This window comes from Larus michahellis, chromosome Z (assembly GCF_964199755.1).
Source record: "Larus michahellis chromosome Z, bLarMic1.1, whole genome shotgun sequence".
Classification (NCBI taxonomy): domain Eukaryota; kingdom Metazoa; phylum Chordata; class Aves; order Charadriiformes; family Laridae; genus Larus; species Larus michahellis.
Window position 1 is genome coordinate 77497038 of NC_133930.1, and position 17295 is coordinate 77514332.

Here is a 17295-nt window from a genome sequence, read left to right on the forward strand (position 1 = left end):
TCTTCCCTTCAACAACCACAACCGCACGCAAGCCCAGCTGGACACACGGGGCCACGCTCTGCTGACACTTGCATCTGTATAATCTATTTGAGGGCTTGTAAAGAAGAGCAGAACTTAGCCCTTTGCATTCTCTAATGGATTTCACTGGCCTGCACCGTGGGATTCGTTGTGTCTCTACTACATTCTCACCCCAAGCCCTCTTGCTGCTCATATCTTCTACCCTTTTACTTAAACTCTCTGGAAAGGCATCAAAGCTAACCTTTTCCGTCCTTCTCGCTTCACCATATAAATTTATTTGCGTTGTCCTTCATTTAGAGTGATAGCAAAGCTAACGTCTGCAACAGATCTGTCTCACGCTGCGAAACATTTCTATTTCACCATGGTCGCTGTGGGGTGGGCTACAGGAGTCAGGCAAAGTGAAGTCTGGGTGTCCTTTGCTTCCCTAAACCCAAAAGAGGGAAAGTGGCACCAGTGGTGACTGTTTCGGTGGTGTTCAGCTCTCTCTGTAAAGAGTAGCAGTGCTTCCTCACCTTCTCCGTCACCGCTAAAACTTGTCACAGGAAATATTCCTGCAGCCAGCCAGAAGCTTAGAGATTGTTGGGTTTAGAAGTGCAGTTTTTCAGAGTTCAGGTTTTTGGGTTACATAATTTCTGTGTGCTTGAGTAAGCTCAGCATGCAGTAAAGAGGAGGACTGAAGTATAGGGGTGGTTTTCACTGTCCTCCCTTCCTCCTCCTTGATATTACTGTGCTCTGTTCCTCTGTGACCCCTGTCCAAAGCCTCCTGTGTCACCCCAGCTTCCAGCAGCTAGCTCAGGTGAAGTAGCCACTTAGAGCAGAAGGCTCAAAATGCAAGAGTGTCCACCCTCTGGCTTGGGTGGTTTTGGTAGCATCCCAGGAGGTCCCTCAAACCTGGTTCGGGTACATGTGCAAGGGGTGAAGTTGCTGGGGCGGTTGGTGTGGAGACAGCCTGTGGTACCTGCAGCTGGTTGTTCTGCGCTGAGCAATGTGGTGCTACACAAAGTCACACGAGCTTGGGAACTAGGGCCACTATAATTAAATTTCCCTGGACAGACGATAATACTGGTGAAAAGCTCATGGTTGAAGTCCGCCAGTGACCTCTTATGTGGCACTGCCATTGGGTTGAGTATCCACATGGGATAGCGGTTGAGGTCTTCATCTGGGAGGTGGGAGAGCTGAGTTGGAACTTCACCTGCCTGACACTGCCTTAAATACAGGCCATCTCAAGCAAAGGCAGCATGCAGTGCGTAGTCTGAGGTGGAAAAAGAGCAGCCATGTCTCCAAAACCCTTCCTCAGCACCCCTTGCAGCTTCAGTGTGCTATGAGCATGCCCCTAGGTCTCTCGCCCTGCTCACCAGGCAGAAGATCAGCTAGTTTGAGGACACTGCTCAGAGCAGCCCCAGCCCTAGAGCTGCTCTAAATGCATCTGCCTGGGAAATGGTGGTATTTGGAGGAATGGGAGCCCATCAGGCTGCACAATTTTTGAAATGTCAAAGTCAGGAATGACACCCCCAGAGACTTGCAGAGAGGGCGTTCGCCCAAGAGCATGGCAAATGCAGGAGCCACTCACCTAGAGATTAATTTTGTCACATGCGGTATCATGATTTAAGCAGTCAGCAACAGGGTACAGCAGCCCTGGAAGGTCCTCTGAACACCATTTTGGGCCAACTTTCTTGTTTGATAGTGATGGCACCACTGGATTTTGGACACCAACATTTGGCTTACAATTCCGCACACCTTGGACTGTATCAAACCCTTGAAGTCTAATCCATTATGCTTGCTTAACTTTGAAATAAATGTTTCCTCCTTTTTGTCAAGCTTCGTGACTGGCATTGCTTTGCAAGCTAGCAAGTAGAAAAGCAGGTGGTTTGCTGCACCCATAATGAAAGCCATTAGCTCCTTGCTGCGGACTTGAAATTTCTCCAGTTAATTGATAAAGGTACGAATCTCAATCAGGAACAAAGCCCGGGCTTCATTGAAGCTCTGCCAGTTTAACAAGTGGAGAGCACAGCCCTGAGGATCCAAGAGCTCTACCTAGTCAAACAGGTTTGTGAAGAAGAAGAAAGCAGGTGTAATATTTTGGTGAGAGGGAATGGGAGGGTTCGTAAGGAAGGCTGATGGCACAGGGTAAGTTACTTACTATCCACTTTCTCTTCAGGCTCCAAGGAGTAACTCCTTGATTTAATCAGTTCTTTAAATATCTTATTTCTTGCATGAGTTTGTTCATTTGGCTATTTTGGAAGTTTCTGTGTGTCAGCAAGACAAGTATGCAGCATGGCACTCACTTGTAAATATATAGATAATAATAAAAACTTGTATCTGAACATAACTAACCTTTGAGCATCATTTAGAAATGTGCTTGTCAGAAATTCACCATGTCTTTCTAAAAGCTGTTGCTGCGTGTTCAGCCATTTTCTATAGCACACACAGTTAAAGGAGTGGTTTAAACCAACAGTGTTATTTGTTGCTCACTTACCAGCATGTTTGCAGAGCCAGTTGGCAAGAGGTGAAAGAAAATCTTGTCTTTCAATGATGTGAAATACAAGCATTAACATCAGATGAAGCCTTCTGCTGTGTAAGAAGATAAGCTAGGAAAATCAAATGGAGAGGAGAGCAAGGATTTGATGCAGTCAGATTTAAGGTGATTGAGATTAGACCACTGCCTCACGCAGGGCACTGGGTGATCAGATGCCATCCGGGGACAAATTTTTGATGCGCTGGTTCCTTCACTCAGGTGGATGCCTGAGAGTGGTGGTATGCGCTCGGGCTATTCTCAATTTTAGTAGATATTCCATTTCTGAGATTCAGTATCCGGGCCACTGTCCTGTTGTCCTCTTTATTCTTCTAGCCATCCACTAGACTCCTTAGATCCATTGAACTGCCTTATTCCCTGGTCTAGCCTGGTTTTATAGCCTCCATTCCAGAGCCCTGCTGCTCAAATTTGTTTTACATCGGCTGGATTGGGATTGCTTCCTTTTCCCTTCCTGTTCCCAGAAGGGCTGAATTTCGCCTCCATAATGTGTTCTGCATTATGCTTATGATGAAATATATTACATTTTTAAGAGTCCATAACACGTCATGTTAATCTCTTGATGCCTTGCACAGGTGAACTCCCATTGGCTTCAATGGATATGCTCTGAGTCTTGATAGCACGGATTTATCAAAACCAAACATAAATATATATAAATAGTGGGGTGCTTTTGTACCTGCTGTTATTTCCTGTAACTTCTTGTATTTTTTTTCTATCTAAAACCTTATTTAAGGAACTCTCTAAGACTATATTCTTAGTTGCAAAAAAGTTGGGACATGTAAAAAGAGAAGGCTCTGATGACTTGCATAGTGTAGAGGTAGCCTAGGCTGTATTTCCTGTTCCAGTTGTGTCCAGGTAGACCTGTGATACTGTACGGAGACCTGTTAAGCAGAAGACTGCTCCTTCTAATGCCCCTCTATTCCGTCATTCATACTTTTCTTGGTTGAATAGAAAGGAGCTCTCAGGGAATGGTAATCTGTATCTGTCTGGGGGAAGGAAGAATAGATGTGGTGATCAAAATAAGTCCTACAACTTCAGAAGTGCAGGCTCAGCTACTAACTCTGCCTCTGACCTTGCTACGTTGTGCATGTCCTAGTCCTTCGATGGCAGCTGAGAGCTATCTTCATAGGATTTGGCCTCTGACAAAAGGAGATCCTAAAACTGTCTTAACTTGCAAGCAATCATAAGGATGCATGGAAGTGAGAAAGTCTTCATACTCCACAGACAATAAAGAAGATGTGGTTATTGATTTTATCTGGGTAAACTTGTTAGCTGCTGAATTTTGCAGCTTATAGCTGCTAAATTTTGCACTGGGAACTTAAAGAGTTAAGAGTCATTTTTTAGTGGATGGATTTTCTTTGGCTTTCTGTTTCATATTCTGTAGGGTTTCTGTTATTGAGCATTGTCCTTGCAATGGTGAGTTAGAGAACTTGCTTGATTTCACCTTCCTAATAGTAGCACATGAATCCAGGAGCTGTAGCTTGAAAAAGAAGCCAGATTCTTAAGCAGTGTAGGGTATGAGAAATTGCAAGGTAATTGCAACCCAGGTGGCAGAAGGTGAGGTTAAAAGTGTCACAAGCCCAGAGTGCCACTGACTGAAAGCACTGGAAGTTGGATTTTCTCCTGCCTGATCATTTTCTTCTGACCTAGCAAATAGATGTCTATCCCCAAGCAAAAGGCAGATAAAAGCCAACTGCTTCTGCTGGCTGATCTCCTGAGGACTTTGCTTTTGTTGGTGCCACTGCTCTGTCTTACTCTTCCTTCTTGTCCCTCTACTTCTTGCTTCCAGAAACCACATATGCAAAACTCACTTGCTCTGCTGCTAAAGTGAGAATGATGCTTTAGTGCAAGTTTTTTTTTTTTTTTTTAAATGAACTCTGATGCGTATTCTAGACTATTCAAAAGTACAAAGTCAGCCTTCCTGATATAAAAAATTATTTTTTGTGTAATGGCTTTTTGGACAATAAATGTTTTGCTTTCTTTAGAAAGCTTTCTGTTGTTTAAAAACTGACCATCTGAAAAACAGTTTCCATCTGGAGCTGTACTCATTTTCTTTGGTGGTCCAGGGTTCTTAGCCAGTCTACGTCCATGTAATGCAGTAAGGCATCCAGGGAAGGGCACCACGCTGCCTTGGGATGGCACATATACAGTACTTCTTTATAACAGTCTTTCACCTCCAGCCATTTCAGTCCAAGGGCTTCCCAAGTTGGATGTGATTTCTGTGTACAGAGGAGAAAAGCAAGCATACTTTTACTAGGCTTTAATTCACTAGAGAGTGGGCCACATGAGCAGGGAGAGACAGAGGAATAGCTGAAGCAAATTTATCTTTGAATTGGAGGTGACATCCATGAAAAATGTTTTGTACTTTTTTTGGCCAGCCAAGCTTTGCCTAGCAGTGTCTTCACAGCATTAATCACAACTGAAATGTCTGGGAAACCTTTTGCTCTATGTTAAGAAATACTAATGAGGATATGGACTTTTGTCCCTCCTCAGAGGGTTTGTTTGCTGCAGACAGGGAAGGGAGCCTGACAACAAAGGGCTTTAACCCTGGAAAGGAGGCAAGCACCTCCTGCGCTCAAGATGTTTGTATTAGGGAATCACAGAATCATAGAATGGTTTGGGTTAGAAGGGACCTTAAAGATCATCTAGTTCCAACCCCCTGCCCTGGGCAGGGACACCTCCCACCAGACCAGGTTGCTCAAACCCCATCCAGCCTGGCCTTGAACACCTCCAGGGATGGGGCAGCCACAGCTTCTCTGGGCAACCTGTTCCAGTGTCTCACCACCCTCACACTAAAGAATTTCCTCCTAATATCTAATCTAAATCTACCCTCTTTCAGTTTAAAACCGTTACCCCTCATCCTATTGCTCCAACCCCTGAACAAGAGTCCCTCCCCATCTTTCCTGTAGGCCCCCTTTAGGTACTGGAAGGCTGCTATGAGGTCTCCCCGGAGCCTTCTCTTCTCTTGCTGTTAAGGAGCCATAAGCGTGAGATGGGCAGCCGCTAACATTTCCAGTGGCAGAAGAGGCAAACAGCTTGTAAATGACCTGTCTGGGCTCTTAGCTGGGGTCTAGGTTAATGAGAGAAACCTTGCTTGCCAATTCAGCGATTAGAGAGAAGCATGGTTTCGTGTGGTGGCACAGCAGGACTAGCAGTGACTGGACATCATCTTCGGTCTTGTGGCAGAAGACATGCTTTTCCCCGCTCCTGTGCATGAAGGAAGGAGGACAGGGATGGTAAGGACATCAAAATGTCCGTTAGTGGGTTGTGAGGGTGCCTACCTGGGTGAACTCTTCTTAGGTGGATCGAGGCATAGTGCTCTGTGGAGACAAAAAGTTTAATGTGTTTGCACATATGAAAACAGTTGTGTTTTGTGTGCTTGTGCCTGGAGCTTGAGTACAATGGAGGTCTAATTGCTGTCCTCACCTTGCTCTTCAGATCACAAAAGGCCTGTCCTTACATTCCACAATGGGGAGTATGTAATCACCTTTGAGGTGACCTCATCATAAACAAATCCCAAATTATTTGGGGCCAGCCTGATTTACAGCCAAAGGCCATGTCCCCAGAATGGAGCACTGGTTATTCTGTTTGTTCTCCATCCAGTTTCTGGTTTGCATGTGCAATAGTAACAGGGTGACAAAAAAGCTTTCTTGTCTCAAACTAGTATGTCTGAAAGACTCTGTAAATCAGGTGTGTTTAAAGCCAGGCCTTTCAGATTAAACGATGAGAGCTGATCTACTTAGAAATCCTGTTTGTGTCAGACTCAGAGCCATGTGGGTGTGCAGAAGCCTGCCTGTAGTCTTGGAGGCATTATTTCATCTGAACAGTGGCAAAAAGTGCTTTGGGGTGTGTGTTGCTACTCACAGCGCTTTGAGGCTGCACTGGAGCTTCGTGGGCAAGGTTTTCTGAAGCACCTGGCCTTGCCCTAACCTTCCCCATGTAGCAATTGATGGTAGGGTTTGTACAGACATCAGTGAATGAAGACCTTAAGCCTGGTGCTGTGGAAAATCCTATATAGAGCAGTATTGTCACAATAGGGAGGCATTGTCGAAGTCATATTGGACTGTCTGATTCTTAAGTGTTCGTAAGGGAAGGCTGAGCCACGCACTCAGACATCACAGTAATGTGTGGAGAGAGAGCTATCTGAAATCCCTGCCTGGTAAATGCAATAGCCAGCACAGCGTTGTCAGAAGAAAGACCTCTGACAAAAGGTATTCACTGTCAAGTAATAGCATAAAATATTGTGGTGTTTGGAGTATGGCATACTGAGATACTAGTGATATATTAACTTTAACAAGCTACTTGAATGCATCCTAGCTTTAAACTTTGTGACTGTGTCCACTGGACTTACATGAGTGCATCAAAACAAGGTTTATTTCTTGAGTTACGACCTTTGTAAATGGCAGAGCTAGCAAAACCAAGGAGATTGCTATCACCTTCTCTTAGTTTTAAGTGCCTTTTCTTTGAACGTTAACAGTGAGAGACATTTTATTTATATTAATCATCCCTAGCTGTGGCTGAAAACTGGATTTGGTTTGAATGAAGAGTTCTTCAGGTCAACCCAAACTCAGTAGTTCAGTCTTAGTCTCACTGTTGGGATCAGTCCCAGCGCGCCATGCACTTGTATTGCAAATCATCTTGCCTTTAATAGCACAGAAGAGTCGTTTGTGAATAAAGCCACAGCATTAATCCATTCCTTGGCTTTTCAAGTAAGTGCTTGTTAGGAGGTAAAGAAGGCAGCTTGTTGCACGGTGAATCCTGAATAGGAGACCCTCATTCCCTTGAAGTCAATGAATGAGGTCAAAAGCAAAACTTCCAGGCTCCTCTGCAGTCCTCGTTAGGGCAGCCCAGGCATTGCAGGCCTCCGTGGGTACAGGTCAGGCAGAGCAGCTGCCTCAGTGGCTGCAGCCCTTGTTTTGGCCTGTTGTACGTTGTTGCACAAATCTGCGGCTCCTGTTTACCTGCCTGCTCTCAACGGCATCATTTATGTCAAATCCAACAGCAGTGCAGTGACCCAAGGGAATGTCACTTCTTTAACTACAGAGACTTAACTTTGTAGTTGTCTTTTTTTTTTTCTTTTTTCTCTTGTTGCATATTTCTGAAACTCGGTGAGTTATGTCTCTGGTGTCAACGGCAAGAACATTATTGGTATCTCTGTGCCTTGAAGACACATTGCCCATTTCTCCTTATTCAGGGTAGTGCAATTTCTTCCGTCTCACGGAGCTGAAAAAGAGCAAGGAGGTTATCAACCTTGTCCCATCTTCAGCTGTGGGAAAAATGTCCTGGGACCAGTGGATAGGGAATGGGAGAAAGGTGCTGGAGCGGCAGCGTGGCGGGATGCCATCCTCTCCCTGGAAGTCCGGCAGGGACGATAGCCATGAACCAATGCCTTCGAAATCTAAGGCCAGGGAGTGAGTAGGTTGGGAACTGCTGATTCCTCCCTTCCTACGGGGATCTGACCTGAGCAGCAGGAGCTGCATGTTTTGCTGACAAAAACATGCTAACATCCTTGCAAACAAGACTTGCAGCAGTCAGCTTGATTTTTTTCCTTTCCCTCTCCCCCTCAATCACATCCTTTGTAATGTCTAAATAAATCTGTGTCAGTCTCAGCTCAGTTTCAGGATCTCTGCTGAAGGGAGGTCAATGTCAGTGTCTCTGCTGGGGGATGCCCAGGGCTGGTCACGGCTGGTTCCAGAGGGCTCCAGCCAGCTCTAGGCCCAGCGGTGGGTCCTTGGAGCCATCTGGAACCAGCCATGACCAGCCCAGCCTCTCAGCTACGGGTGCAGTTGCCAAAATGTGCAGAAGGGATGAAGGGACTGAGAGCAGCCCTGAAGAGAAGGACTTGGGAGTGCTGGTGGACGAGAAGCTCAACATGAGCCAGCAATGTGCGCTCGCAGACCAGAAAGCAACAGCATCCCAGGCTTCATCAAAAGAAGCGTGGCCAGCAGGTTGAGGGAGGTGATTCTGCCCCTCTGCTCCATGCTTGTGAGACCCCACCTGGAGTACTGCGTCCAATTCTGGAGTCCTCAGCACAGGAAGGACATGGACCTGTTGGAGCAAGTCCAGAGGAGGGCCATGAAGGTGATCCGAGGGCTGGAACACCTCTGCTGTGAAGACAGGCTGAGAGAGTTGGGGTTGTTCAGCCTGGAGAAGGGAAGGCTCTGGGGAGACCCTATAGCGGCCTTCCAGTACCTAAAGGGGGCTTCTAAGAAATATGGAGACAAACTTTTTAGTAGGGCTGGTAGTGATAGGACAAGGGATAATGGTTTTAAACTGGAAGACTAGATATAAGGAAGAAATTTGTTACTCTGAGGGTGATGAAACACTGGCCCAGGTTGCCCAGAGAGGTGGTAGATGCCCCATCCCTGGAAACATTCGGTGTCAGATTGGACGGGGCTCTGAGCAACGTGATCGAGTTGAGGATGTCCCTGCTCATTGCATGTGGCTTGAGCTAGATGACCTTCAAAGATCCCTTCCAACCCAAACTATTCTATGAAGAAAAGGCAAAAATGCTGAAGCAGCAGAGGAGTAAGGAAAAAAGAGCAAGGGACAGGAGGGGAAGAGCAAGGAGGGGCAGGAGGCACTGAGCAGCATCCTGGGGCCGGAACAGATCTGCCCTGCTGCCGGTGGAGAGCCCAGAGCATGGGGGAAGGTGTGAATGGGAAGGAACAGCAGAGAGAAACCACCATCTTCTGATGTGTCTGTAGGGAAGGTGTTGGTGTGTTTATCTTTGTTTCTTACTACATAAGTCTATTTTACCTGGCAATAAATCAATTTAATTCCCCTTTCCCCCCAAGTCAAGTCCGTTTTGCCCACCACAGTAATCGGTAAGCCATCTCCTTGTCTTTGCCTCGACCCATGAGCTTTCTCATCCTATATTCTCCCCCCATCCTGCTGACGAGGGGGAGTGATTGAGAGGCTGGATAGGAATTCGGCTTTTGGCCAAGGTCAACCCACCACAGTACTCTGACAAGGAAGCACCTTTATCTCTCTGAATAAATAGCTCTTTCATTCTTAGGGGGTCTGGTAGGTTACTATAAAAATCTGATTTCAGATTTTCTTTAGCAGTAGAAAAAAATAATCTCAACCAAGCAAAAAAGCTGAATCATGAGGCAAGACCCAGAGGATGTGCTTCTCTCCTCATCTGTGTGAGGGAAGTTGGAGTAGCTGATCGCAGTCATCTGCCCTGGTCTTTGAACCCAAAACTTCTGACCAGGGGCTGCCCTGAAAAATGTGCATAAAGGCTGCCTGGGTCTTAAAGGCTTGTTGTTACTCATTTATGTGAAACTATTCTTCAGAGGTGCTTAAGGATTCTGCAAATGCTGGGACTACAGAGACAAAATACGGTCCCTTTTCCCAAACAGTTTGTGATCATAGGCAGCGGTTCCCAAATGATTCTAGTGGCGAGGCCGCTCTCAGGAAGGGGCTGGCCATGTTGACCAGATGTGTCTCCCTTGGTGAAATCTCCTTCAGCATCTCCTGACATCTGGGAAGTGGCCCTTGTGTAGCCCATTCATAGTATAGGTATTACTGATTCTTTCTTTTTTTTTTTTTTTTTGTGCTTTCTTTTTTTTTGGAAGAAAAATAACTGTGCTTCTAGGTGTTCTTGTCAGATTCGGGCTAACAAAAAAATACTCTGAAATCAGCAGAGGCCTTTAAATACAGATTTTGCTTTTTTATAATGCAGGGTTAGACACAAAGCAATCAGTGACTTTTTAAAGACAAGCTTGCTCAGAGCAATTAGTTTTTGCCTCCCCCCCCCTGAAATCTGCCATTGAGGCCGTGTCGTGGTTAGAGGGCAAGCTCCGTGCCCTCATCTGTGCTAGAGAGCAGCAGACAGGGGCTGTAATGATGGTGTTAGTCGGCACCCACGGGAGGCCTGTAAATAGATCTGGACTGGGGCGGCGATGCATGCCTAAATGCAGGCTCTGCGGTCTCTCCCATTTGCCCTTTGGCTGTGTTGCAGCATGTCCTTTTGCAATGTCAATTACAGGCAGCCTCTCACAGGTGGAGGGAGAAGGCGTGTGTGATCGAGACCAGGGTTTTCCGCCAGGCGCCTGTCTGTATGGTCATCTACAAGCCTGCTGTCATATTCTGTATTGCTAGTACATAACCCGCTGAAATACCAGCTCTCAGCTTGCACACATACGCAGAAATCTGCCAACAGCCTCCACCAAAGTGTAAATTTCCGGAAGAGGTGCAAAGTTTCTTGATAGCTGGTAACAATAATACACAATTTCAATCAAGAGTGAGAGAGTTCAAATGGGACTGCTAAACATCTCTCAGCAAACCCCCTTTAAACGCAATGATAATAGAAGCGTTTTGACCGAGAGACAAAAAAGAGCAGAACTGCTGTGAATTATGGTGATGTTGTAAAGGAATAGCAATAGGACATTGCTGTCTTCTTAAGCTGCTAGAAAATAGTAACTTATTCTGGTCTCAATCACAGCTCAGGTCTCTAATCCCTTTCATCTCATTACCCTTGCTGAGACAAAGATAAAGCAATTTCAAATTTCAAAACCGATCCCCTGCTGTCAGACTGGGGTGATGCGTTCTCCAGTCTAAAGTGGAACATGCTTTAAGTGGGTCACTCTTTATCCTCAAGACTTTGCTCGCCTTCAAATGCAAAGTCGGGCACCTGTCCCTACCCCTCCGGTGTTGAAAAGAAGCTTCACTGCGTGTGGAGAAGCTTTTGCATCTGTCTGAGAAGGCGAAATCAGAGTGGGATGTCAAAACTCCTTTTTCATTTTGTAGTTATATTTGGAGACCAGCACAGCACATTAAAAGGTCTCTTTGTGTTTATATCTCAGTCCTTTCAACAATGCTGTAATGGAATTGAGAATTTCTATGGAAGTATGGTAAGATGTCTTTCAAAACTGGCATGATTGATGAATGACAACAGGAAATACAGTTACAGTCAACTGCCATTACAGTTAGATACTCAGTCGTGTAGCGAGTGTTTTTTTTTTTCCTATTGGGAAGGAGTAATGCATAATGCCAGGTTAGGAGGGAGCATTATTGTGTTTTCAAGGTGGAAGAGAACTGACTATTTTTATTCTAGTAATTAATAGTAATTCAGCGTGTTCTTCATTGGAGTATTAGCCTTTCTTCTTTCTAGCTTTGTTTCCATACAGAAGAGACATTTCTGGCTTTGAGAAATATACAAGTCCATATACACAGTGTGTAAAGCATAGTACTCCCATTGCATTGCTTTTGTTCAGACTTCAACAGAAAAAATAATATCACAGAGTACTTTTAAATCTTCCATAAAAGAGTATTAATATAAAAACAGTTTTAAGATCAGTCTGCCCTTGCCAGAAACATTTTAAAATATCTGAGCTACCTTTAATAAATTCTTTTTTTTTTTTCTTCCTTTCAGTGAACACTAAAACGTATTGGAGATTGTTCTAAACTGAACCAAACAGAGCCTCAGCCTTCGGTATATGTGCTAAGAGATCCAGGTATAACTCCAGTTATTTTTGTGAAGATGTCATTGATTTTAGTGGGTGTTGTACAGTAATTGAAAGGTATATTGTGACCTGGAAAGAGTGAGTTACAGTCTTGCTGTGGCTGGGTGTAGACAGTTGCCTGATCTTAGGCTGCCTGTAAAAAGCCCTGTACCAAACCTGTCAATCTTATTCATGTCAGAACAGTAACTGACTGTAATTTGTTCAGTTCAGGTCCCATCAAAAGAAAAGCAAGATAATGCAAAAGTCCACTTAATTTTGTGTTATGGACACGTGATATCTTGACTTTTTGTTTTGCTTTAAAACAGGAGGAGTGTTTTCTTCTTGTTCAGGTTTGTCACATAAAGAATTAGTTAAGGGGGACAAACTTTTGAACTTAAAAGTCTCTCTTATAAGAGAATGGATCCACAGCTGTCTTCCAGTTCTTCAGAAAGTCTTCTGTGTTCCTCTTCTGTGTCTCTTCCTGGTTTGCTTAGAAAGAAAATCTTCTTACTCTATATCATGGAAGAGATGCAGTGCAACTGGCATAAGGTTGCACTTGTAGTTTAAATATTTTTCCAGGGAAGTAACTAGATTAGCCAAGAAAGAGTGGGATTTTTGATTGACAGTAGTCTTACCCTTTTGTATTTGCAGTTTCTGTAACACGAATTGACAGTTCTAAGCCTCCATGTTTGTGCCTGTATTGTCTTTGAGACACTCATTTTGTCCAAGATGGCCATATAATTTTCAGGAATGTTTATATTGCTAAACTTCAGAACGAGCAATCACAGTAAAAAGGTACTTGAGCATCAGTAAGAAGCAAGGGAAAAGCTACATGCTTTGTGGGCCTCCCTAAAGGAGAAATTACTTGTGATGGAGAAAGAGGCCAGCTGGCTTTATGGTACTAGACTGAAATATGGTTTTTCATCTTCCCTTTGGAAACGAAACAACTGTGGAACAGATCACCTCTGCCTGCTCCCTCTCAGGATGGGCCTTAGACAAGAAATCTCCCTAAGGTCTGCTAAGAAATGAATCATTCACAGATGTGAGGTCTGTCCTCGCCTATGCCATAGGAATCCCATTTTGTCACTTCTCCAGCCCGTGATTCCGTCCCCAGCTGCCCTGTGGTGTCCCTTGCAGCTTGGTGGCACTGCCTTGCCTCGAGTGCCACAAGGGGAAAGTACACTCCTGAAAATCTCAAAACAGACTCCTTTTGTGCTGGCCCTGTCCCACAGGAAATGTAGTTGCCAGCCACTTGTCCACATGCTCACACCGTGTTGGGTCTCGTCCTCAGGTGTGGGTTCGTGCAGGTCAGTGCCATTCCTCGGTGGCTGCCCAGGGTAATACTGTGCAGATGTTTCCATCCTGCTTCTGCACTGAGGGACACAGGGATTTTACCCTGGGGTTGCTTCTTGGGCTCAGGTTTAAGCAGAGTAATTCTGAGCCAGGGCTGCTGAAATGGAGAAGGGGAGAAAAGAGCATTTTTTATAGTTGTATACGGTTAAGTTAGTCTTTCATGTTTAACTTCAATAAGAAAAAAAAAAAAACAAACAAAAACATTTAGGTTATGTTACCTTCATTTTAAGACATGGAGAATCTTATCCCACTGATTTGATCGGAAGCATATTCTAATGAAATATCCCTGGTCAGGTTATAAATTCTTTATGATGCATTTGGGCATAGTACACTGGATCTTGTGAATGGCACTTCCATGGGAATTTCTTGACAGTTGGGTAAAATACCTTTGATAGGGTGGATAAATGATACTATGGCAGGAGGATAACATGCAGCAGAATGATTGTTCTGAGAAAACAAAAAAATTTCGCGTTTTGAAAATAACAAATTTGAATTCATATCCTCTCTGGCGACTCTGCAGGGCAAGCAAACGCAGCCAAGTATGGCATCTGCTGCAGGACTGACAATGCGGCTCTCCCAACCAGGAACTTAATCCGTTTCTTTTATCATGTGTGGATTAGGTGCCTGGTGCTTTTTAATTTTTTATTAATAAGGTGGAATGTAGGGTATTGGTAATGCCCAGAATAAAGCAGTTTAAACAATGCCAGAAGTAAAGCACATTTCCAAGGCAAAAACCCAGCAGAAGACAGAGGTCTGCTAAGTGTAGATTCTTCGTAAGCTGCACAGATGGCCCAGCCTCCCAGCAGCGGCAGGACTGGAACAATACTGTGTCTCCTCACAGTGCAAACAATGATGACAGCCTTCTTCAGCCCTCAAACCAGGCTGAAGAGCAGCCCTGGAGGGACGCCCACTGCAAGCTGGGAGATGTACAGGATGCAATCAGTGCAACACGAACACTTGCATGGCGCAGGTGTAATTAACAGCTTTTATATTTATGGACCTTGCTAATGAACTGTAATGATGAATTGCAGTTCAGCAAATTTCCAGGAACCGATGATGCAGCATTAGCAGGCAAATCTGTAAGACTTCTGATTTGCCGGAGTTGTCTAGCCTTTGTCTGAGGAAGTTAGACTTTGGCAGTGTGCTGTACCCTGTCATCTCTTCGTGATGAATACCCTTTGGGCACTGTGCCAGGATGTAATTATTCAATATGACGAAGTTGAATCCTATCTATTTATCCTGTTTATGCTTCGAAACTCATCCTTTCATTTTATTTTCCCACATGCCGAATGAAATTCAATATGTGTTGTTATTTGAATATAATACTACAGTTCATGGTATTATATTGTACAAAAACATTTGCAGATGATAAGCTCAATGTAGACTGTCTTTGAAATGCTGTAATGGAAACAAAAAGGAGGTCTATTATTAGTAATGGGTCTGTGTAGAAAGAAAAAAAACACGTCTCACACCAGTGAACTAACAGGTGACTTAATAGGGCCATGATCTGAAACAGGACAGACTAGAATACATTGACTGAAAATCAGCAGTTTCACTAGGTCAATACAATAGCTTAGGGGCAACATGGTTTGCTTTTGCTTTCAATTAGAATGGGGCTTTACATTCTTTACCAATTACAGGATTGCTTTTTTTTTTTTTTTTTTTAGAATGCAGAAAGTTGCTGACATTTAAAAACGAACCAGCATAGAGCATGATCTGGATGCACTTTGTGAGACACTGCGTTCTCTAGCTTCAGCACTGCAATTGTTGGTCACAGTTAATCTGAACTCTTTCCTCTGGTTGCACAATAACTGTTAGTGTGAGTAGGCAGTGTCCTTATCTAGTGCACATTTTGCAAAGATTCATTGTCCTTTCTTTGATGGAGAATACAGCAATCTAACTTTCACAGAGCTTGAAGGAACTGAGTTTTGTTCAAATACAGGGGAAGTTACCTGTGAAAAAATTAATCCCAAGTGATTTAACAAATGAGTTGGTATTATGTCTCTTAGTCACTTTCAGCAATACCTTGCTCAATAAGTGGTTCCATCAAGAGATCTCGTGGAGTCCAGTTTTACTCAGGGTGTCACCATCTGGCCATTATCTGCTTAGACATGAGTATTTACGATAATTTAGGAATACAGTGGAATTAGCATTTCACACCTTGGTGCCAGTGTAACATGTCCTGCACTGGCATTTGCCCTTGGTTCAGTAGTTGGACAAGGAGCAAGATGAGTTCTGGTTATGTACTGAGGACAAACATAGAGAAAATGGTGCTGTTCCATGAGTTGGGCAAGTTCCTGATCCAAGTAGAGAGGTAGACTTAACTGCACCAGAGACAGAGGGAGTAGCTGTGTAGGGTGGTGTTTTCTTTGGGGTTGGTTGGGTTTTGGGTGTGGGGGTTCCCCCCCCCCCCCCAAAGTTGAGCTTGGCCTTTTTTTTTCAGGCATTTTGGAAATAAGGGAGTTTTTATTTAAAAAATAATTTTAAAATCTGACTGCAATTTAAAGGTGGGTACTATGGAGAATGTATGCTGCGTATCTGTGTTTTTTTTCTCAGTATGGTATGAAATTTTTTCAGCTTGAGTGTGAGTTTCTCTTCATGCTGTCACAACTTACCCTTTTAACTTTGGCGGTTGTCACCAGTGTGTCAGACACGCCAGGAGCAGTCACATAAGCAGGGCAAGCAGGGCTGCAAAGGACTCGCTTTCTCTGTTGTTTTTTTTTGGTTTTTTAGCAATGTAACCCCAGTAATGGGTCACAAGAATCCTTGTGCTGCAATAATGTTCTCTACTGCTCTGAATTTTCTACTGAAATAGCTTGGGAAAAAAAAAGCATCTTACTATCCTATAAGAGGTCTGTAGTGAAGAAAAAGAGTTTGATATTCTTTGGTATGCCAAAAAACACACACAGCCACTTGGCTGTACTTCACTCAGCTTTATGGGAGTTGAGTAGCTGTAGCTGAGTTGCTGTAATGTTCTTCTCCTATTTTTGTCTGAGGGACAACAGTGTAGTAGCAAGGTGGGTGTTGGTGTCTTTTCCCAAGGAAAAAGCAATAGGAGGAAATGGCCTCAAGTTGCATCAGGGGAGTTTAGATTGGATATTAGGAAAAATTTCTTCACTGAAAGGGTTGTCAAGCATTGGAACAGGCTGCCCAGGGAAGTGGTTGAGTCACCATCCCTGGCGGTATTTAAAAGAGGTGTAGATGTGGCGCTGAGGGACATGGGTTAGTGGTAACTTGGCAGTTTTAGGTTAACGGTTGGACTTGATGATCATAGAATAGAATCATAGAATGTATTGGGTTGGAAGGGGCCTTTAAGGGTCCAACCCCCCTGCAGTAAGCAGGGACATCTTCAACTAGATCAGGTTGCTCAGAGCCTCATCAAGCCTGGCCTTCAATGTCTCCAGGGATGGGGCCTCCACCACCTCTCTGGGCAACCTGTGCCAGTGTCTCACCACCCTCAGTGTAAAGAACTTCTTCCTAATGCCTAATCTAAACCCACCCTGCTCTAGTTTAAAGCCATTGCCCCTCGTCCTGTCGCTACATGCCCTTGCAAACAGCCCCTCCCCAGCTTTCCTGTAGGCCCCCTTCAGGTACTGGAAGGGGCTCTAAAGTCTCCTCGGAGCCTTCTCTTCTCCAGGCTGAACAACCCCAACTCTCTCAGCCTGTCTCCATAGGAGAGGTGCTCCAGCCCTCGGATCATCTTCGTGGTCCTTCTGTGGACCCGCTCCAACAATCCATGTCCCTCTTGTGCTGAGGGCTCCAGGGCTGGACACAGTAATGATCGTAAAGGCCTCTTCCAACCAAAACAATTCTGTGATTCTATCTTGCCTGCAGTCAGTCACCCGTCTGTTAGAGCAGTGCTGGGGGCAGGAACATACACAGTTTTCCCAGTGTCCCAGTCTGGTGTCTCAAGTGTGTGGAAAGAGCAGGCCTTTGAGAAGATGT

General features: G+C 44.5%; 1 protein-coding gene across 4 annotated transcripts in view; it reads left to right on the plus strand.

Annotated features, from left to right (window-relative positions):
- The window catches only part of PLPPR1 (phospholipid phosphatase related 1), a 137615-nt gene that overhangs the window by 16067 nt on the left and 104253 nt on the right, over positions 1-17295 (plus strand). For 2 of the 4 annotated variants that reach the window (XM_074570195.1, XM_074570197.1), the window contains exon 2: positions 11928-12009. The exons of the other annotated variants lie outside the window; for them this stretch is intronic. The gene's annotated coding sequence lies outside the window, so the exon portion shown is untranslated. The remainder of the gene's footprint in view (positions 1-11927; positions 12010-17295) is intronic. 4 annotated transcript variants of the gene reach the window in all.